The sequence below is a fragment of the Tupaia chinensis genome, unplaced genomic scaffold (assembly GCF_000334495.1).
Source record: "Tupaia chinensis unplaced genomic scaffold, TupChi_1.0 Scaffold000683_1, whole genome shotgun sequence".
NCBI classification, from domain to species: Eukaryota; Metazoa; Chordata; class Mammalia; order Scandentia; family Tupaiidae; genus Tupaia; species Tupaia belangeri.
This window is the reverse complement of record NW_006160206.1, coordinates 261561-268095: the sequence shown is the minus strand read 5'-3', so window position 1 is coordinate 268095 and position 6535 is coordinate 261561. Positions and strand designations below refer to the sequence as shown.

The 6535-nt window shown below is 39.5% G+C and overlaps 1 pseudogene; it reads left to right on the top strand.

Moving 5' to 3' along the window:
- Positions 1-2215: 2215 nt before the first annotated feature.
- Positions 2216-5464, top strand: LOC102491664 (pre-mRNA-splicing factor 18 pseudogene; annotated as a pseudogene).
- Positions 5465-6535: the final 1071 nt, after the last annotated feature.

Sequence of the window (6535 nt, the reverse complement as noted above, 5' to 3'; positions counted from 1 at the left end):
TTTTCAAGCCCCTGGAGAGATCTGGCTGTGGTATGCACTGAATTTCCAAGGCAAAACAATTCATTAGTTTGAAAAATAATTTATGTCACCTAATCTTAATAGGATTCATACATATAATGTCACCTGAGTGCTATAAAAATACTAGGGAGCATTCATGAAAAATGTGTATTATGAAAAAAACTGCGTGGCTTTCAATTTTTTTTTTGCACCAAAAAACCCCTCATATTTTAATTCCATTTTCCATGAATTTTTGGAAGTCTTCCCCATAGGCTTCTAAGTTCTAGAAAGAGCATCCTTTTCCCCCCACAACCAATGCAGACACACATGCACATGTGCACACACCTACCCACATCCTAAAAACTAGTATACTCAAAGACAGCAAGAAAGAAAAACTTTTTCCACTGAAGAAGGTACTAGAGGTTGAGAGGTTTAAACTTACAGGAATTTTACACTAAGAATATACACCTTTCAAAAATGGGTAGCAGCCAAGAAAGTTTTGCTAGTTACCTGCTGAAAGTAGGCAGCACCTCTTTACATTGGCACACATAAAAGACCCAGCACGGCCCATGTTCTCCTCCCACCTCCTATCCACTAGGGACCCTCGGCAGGACCTTATGGAGACCTGCTTCTACTTGAACACTCGAGTACGTCTCTGTTTTGGCAATACCTAGTAAACAAGAAGAAACTGTACACTTTCATCTTAGAAAACTTTTCCAGAGAGACTTTGTCTAATGATGAAAAGCTTACCCTTGTGTAAAGGATGACAACAAGGTAGATCCCTGCTAATGTTTCTGCTGGCAAAGTCGTCCTCCCCTCAGTGCAAACTTCCCACTCCAGCGTGCTCCTTGGCCAGGTAGCACTGAACGCACCACTTACTCTGTCTGTGCTTCTAGAAAGCATTACTTGAAAATGTAATTGGACATTCTTGCCAAAAGCCCCGAGACACATGCAGTCCAACACACACTTGCACATTTAACCCCAAGACATACTTAGGCAACTGTGGATTCAGTGCCATAACTGGTTAGTGCTGATGAGAAGGACAAGGAGGAAAGGGCGCAAGGACAGTCTTGGTGAATTTAAAAAAGGATTATAACTCCACATTCTGGTAAGAATCCCTGAGAACTCAAACAACTCCTTCATTTTTTTTTTTTTTAACAAGTATTTCTACTTTATGTACCAAAAATGACTTATTTTGAAAGCCAGGGCATCTATGTTATTTGAAAATCATTCTGTTTTATGTGTTTGAGATTGTTTCTAAAATGCTGTCTGAATGAGAAATACCTTTTCTTTCTGGAGATGTCCTTTCTAAACCTGGTGATCCTAAATAATTTTCATTTAAGAAAGATGCCATGTTTTTTCCCTGCCTTTAGGTTGAGCGAGCTGGGCACAGGGACAATTGAATCACTATGGGACAGGGAGGCAGCTATTGTGGGGACAGTGCTGGACACATATATTTTTTCCCAAAAGAGCTCCAGGTGACGCTGATATACATCCTTCAATTACGAGTTATTGCTGGAAAGGACTCAGGATTCCAGCTACAGAACAGCTGAAAATAGCAATTAACCAGTGAACCCAGCAGAGCTCAGCGAGCAGTAGGTTATGATCTACAACTATCATTTATCTCCTACTTCCCGATTCAATCTCTTGCTTCCCTGACCCTGGATATACACAGTTTCTTCTCCGTGTATCTCTTCCAGCCCCTTAAAACTGTCTGCTTTCCACTCTCGTTTTACTCTACCCGTATTGTTCTTTCTTGCTGCGCCCCACCTCTTTAACAGCGAAACTGAAGGGTGTTTTCCTATTTGCTGTACTTGCTGAGAGTTCCTTGTTCTTCATTTTAAAAGCAGGTGAATTGAATGCTTTATGGTTTTCTAAGGAAGCACCTAAATTAAGTTGCTTTTTGTACATGGCCCTTGATTAGTTTTTCTTTTTCTTTGTGGGTCAGTGGCCCTCAATAGAAAAAAGGTCCCCCAGCCCTGTCCTAGGAGGTTCGGATGGGATTCAATGAAGTGTGCGTTTAAAGCTTAACTCTATGGCATTAAAAACAAAAAAAATCACTCCAAAGAGCCAAACTTTTTTCAATCACACCAGCTCGATGTAATTTCTCTTTAGTCTCAATATCAATGCCTTGGTTTTCAAAGCTGAATTAAGACAATCACAAAAAATTACCACTCAAATATTGGATCTTTTTTTTTTTTTAAAGCACTTCAAATCAATGGTTAAAGAAGTAGGCACTGAATATGAGGAATCTATTCCATCATTTAACAACGCTCTGGGGCAAACAATCTGTGGAACTCGCTTTCCCACTTTATCTCATTCATTCCTCTCAGCAAAGGCTGGCCTGATGCACAAATGCCGCGCAGCTCATGTTCACGTACTTTCCGTTGCTCCTAACTCAGCTTTCCATAGAAAAGGTTCTCAGTGGTGATTAGGTTCCCAGGCCGACCTCCAGCTTATCTACTACTAATTTGACTATTTTCAACTCTACCTAACAACTGATTTTTACCTTTCTCTCAGAAAAATTCATTTTAAAAATCCAATTAGACGCCAAGAACTTATTTCTCTGATTCTCACTTTTTTTTTTTTTTTGAGTGGGTGGGGAGGAGGGGATGGCAAGAGAGGAACGCTTACAGTTAGTTACCACTGAGGTTTTAGCTTTCTGAACCTGCAGGAGACAAAGTCAGTCTCTAGTGACCCCTCCCCTGGTGTCCTCAACAAAGGCCACGAAGCCAGAAACCATGAGGAGACATAGGCAGAGAACCCAGGCTTGCCTGTGCCAGCGTGAGCATTTAGGCATTCTCTGTCCTCGCACTGATTTTACCAGTGAAGCAACCCAATGTTTTTGGTAAATAAAAATGGCACAGATTGCACCCTAAGGGCAAGGGCTGCAGTGAGGAAGTTTTGAGAAGAACAGACTGGAAAGCACTTTGGAAACTGCAAATGTAAGAAACGATTTTACAACTATGTTGGCCTTTCTTGAAGAAACGCTGAGTGCCTCACTTGGGTTCTGAAGAAAACTGTATTCTTTACAAGGAGTTCTAAAGAAGTGAGTTTAACTGATTCCAAGTACTTTAATTATCGGACCTTTTATTTTGTTGAACTAATGGTAGTCTAGGGATAAGTAGATCTGGGAGTCATGAGTTTGAGTCTCAACAGCTCTACAGGATTCACAGGAGGCTCTAGGGGAAAGTCACTGTCAGGAGTCTTAAAAAGCCCTTTTCAGGGCCACCAGGTAGCATAGTAGTTAAGGTGTTGGACTCTCACATGGCTGACTGTGGTTCTAATCCTGGACCTGGTGGCTTGTTTTCTCACTTTCCCTCTCTCTCTAGTCAAATTAAAATATAGTAATAAATAAATAAAAATTAAATAAATCTTTTAAAAAATAATAATGTGGCATCCTGAGTGAGATCCCGACATGGGATAAAGACTTTAGGGAAAGCTAAGGAAAGCACACAGAAACCTCTGTGTAAATGTGCCTAGCAGCACTATTCATAATAGCGAAATATCCATCAACTGATAAATAAACAAAATGTGGTGTATCTGTATAATGGAATATTATTTAGCCACAAGAAAGAACATAGGTTGTTTTTAAAAGAATTATTTTATTATATTTTATTTATATATTGTTTTTTAATTTGTCCAGAGAGAGACAGAGAGAAAGGGAAAGTGAGAAAGCAAACTACCAGGTTCAGGACATGAACTGTGGTCGACCACGTGGGAGTCAAGTGCCTTAACCACCATGCCACCTGCTGGTCCCCAAGTATTTTTTCTTTTTTAATTGGCCATAGGGCATGCGTCCACTTGCCAGAGAGAGAGAGAAAGAGCGGAGAATGCACTCCCCTGGGGGATAGTCGTGCCATAATCCCTTCTCCATTTCTCCCTCCTTTTGGCATTTTGGGCACACCTGGGATGTTTTTCAAGCCACCAGGTCCAGGACTTGAACCGTGCAGTTGGCCACGTGGAATCCAGCCACCTTAACTGCCACATCACTGTCTGCCTCAGCACGAAGTTTAGCTACATGTTACAACATAGCTGAATCTTGAAAACACTGCCAAGTGAATACCACCGGTCACCAAAGTCCACCCTGTCTGATTTAATTTATATAAAATGTCCAGCATAAGCAAATCTAGAAACAGAAAATAGAAAAGTGGTTCCCTAGGGCTGGGACAAGAGAAGAGGGATGAAAGGAAAATGGTGATAGTTAAAAGGTATGAAGTTTCCTTTTGGGGTGATGGAAATATCTAAAATTGAGGCAGCTGGCGGTGTGGCTACGTACGAGGTGCAGGAGCTGAAAACTCGGCTATCACTCCGGACAATGAGATAGACGTTGGAAATCCTTTGGAAGCGGCAGCTGGTGGAGGACGGGGAATCTGCTGGTGGAAAATAAAAAATATTTCAAGCATAGTGAGCTTGCCAAAAAAAGAAGAGGAAGCATATTTTGAACGATGTGGCTATAAGATACGGCCAAAAGAAGAGGACCAGAAACCATTAACATCAACAAATCCAGTATTAGAACTTGAACTGGCAGAGGAAAAATTACCCATGACTCTTTCTAAGCAAGAGGTTATCAGAAGATTGAGAAAAAGAGGCGAACCAATCAGCCTATTTGGAGAAACTGATTATGGTGCTTTTCAACATTTAAGAAAAATAGAGATCCTCATGCCGGAAGTAAACAAGGGATTGAGGAATGATCTGAAGGCAGCTTTGAATAAGATTGATCAGCAATACCTCAATGAAATTGTGGGTGGTCAGGAACCTGGAGAGGAAGACACACAGAATGACTCGAAAGTTCATGAGGAGAACACCACCATTGAAGAGTTGGAGACATTGGGAGAGTCTTTAGGAAAAGGCAATGATCATAAAGACATGGACATCATTACCAAATTCCTTAAGTTTCTTCTTGGCGTTTGGGCCAAAGAATTGAATGCCAGAGAAGATTATGTGAAACGCAGGGTGCAGGGTAAATTGAACAGTGCTACTCAGAAACAGACTAAGTCCTATCTCAGACCACTTTTTAGAAAGCTACAGAAAAGGAATCTTCCTGTGGATATTAAAGAATCAATAACAGATATTATCAAATTCATGTTGCAGAGAGACTATGTGAAGGCGAATGATGCTTATCTTCAGATGGCCGTTGGAAATGCACTTTGGCCCATGGGTGTCACTATTATGGTTGGTATCCATGCCAGAACTGGCAGAGAAAAGATTTTTTTCAAAGCATGTTGCACATGTTTTAAATGATGAAACTCAGTGGAAATATATTCAGGGATTGAAGAGATTAATGACCATTTGCCAGAAACACTTTGCGACAGATCCATCAAAATGTATGGAGTCCAATGCACTGCGAGATCTGCACGGGGATAACAGTGAGAAACTCAAGGAGGCGTGGTGCAGACTTCTGGGATTACCAATAAGCACGAGGGCAAAGAAAGCTGGAATCTCTAGTTTCTTGCGTTCTACCTGATGCAACTTTTGACTGGTTTAAGAACAGCGTCGGCTATCTTATCACATCTGACTGCAACATGATCTTGATGTCTTAATTTCATTTTAGATAGCTGAAAAATCAAATTCTACAGACTTTCTCCACAATTTAAATTAGGCAACAGCAGCAGAAGGAGTTTAAGACGACCTTTCCCCAGAAAACCAGAAGGGTGGGCATAGAAGATTAAAAAACATTTGAGACTATACTTGATTATTTCTGTAAAATACAATAGTCTCACATTGTTTTATGTAGTATTTATTGAAAATATTTTAATATAGTTCAACAAAAATATGGAACCTTTGAACAAAACTTTGTTAATACTTAAATGCTTATAATCCTTTTGCCATTTTACAGTAGAATTTGAATGTAAAGGTAACTTAACTCAAAAAAAAATATCTAAAATTGATTTTAGTGATGGAGACACTAAAATCCATTATACACTTTAAATAGTGAATTCTTTGTTATATAAATTATATAACAATGGAACTATTACTAAGGAAAAAAAAAACCCTAAGAAGATGAAATAAAGTATGGACTTTAGCTAATAACAACACATCAATATTGGTTCATCAGTTGTACCAAATGTATCACACTAATGTACACATCAGTAATAGGGGATATAGGACCAGCAGATAGTGTGGTGGTTAAGGCACTGGACTTCCACATGGCCAACCACAGTTCAAGTCCCCGACCAAGTGGCTTGCTTTCTCACTTTCCCTTTCTCTCTCATCATATTAAAATAATAATGATAATATTAACAAATAAACAATCCTTTAAAAATAATAATAATACGGGATTACAGGAGTGGGATATAGGAAACTGCGCTATCTTCCCAATTTCTGTAAATCTAAAATTCTTCTAGTAATATAAAACAGTTAATTTATTTTCTTTTTAAAAGGACACCTTGGCTGTCAAAGTAAAAATGATAAATATATGTGTTCCCTACATATGTGGCTGGGGGTGTGATTATCCAGCATGCTTTCAAAAAATATAAATATTTGGGACCAGCAGTTAGCGTAATGGCTATGTTGCTGGACTCCCATGTAATCAACC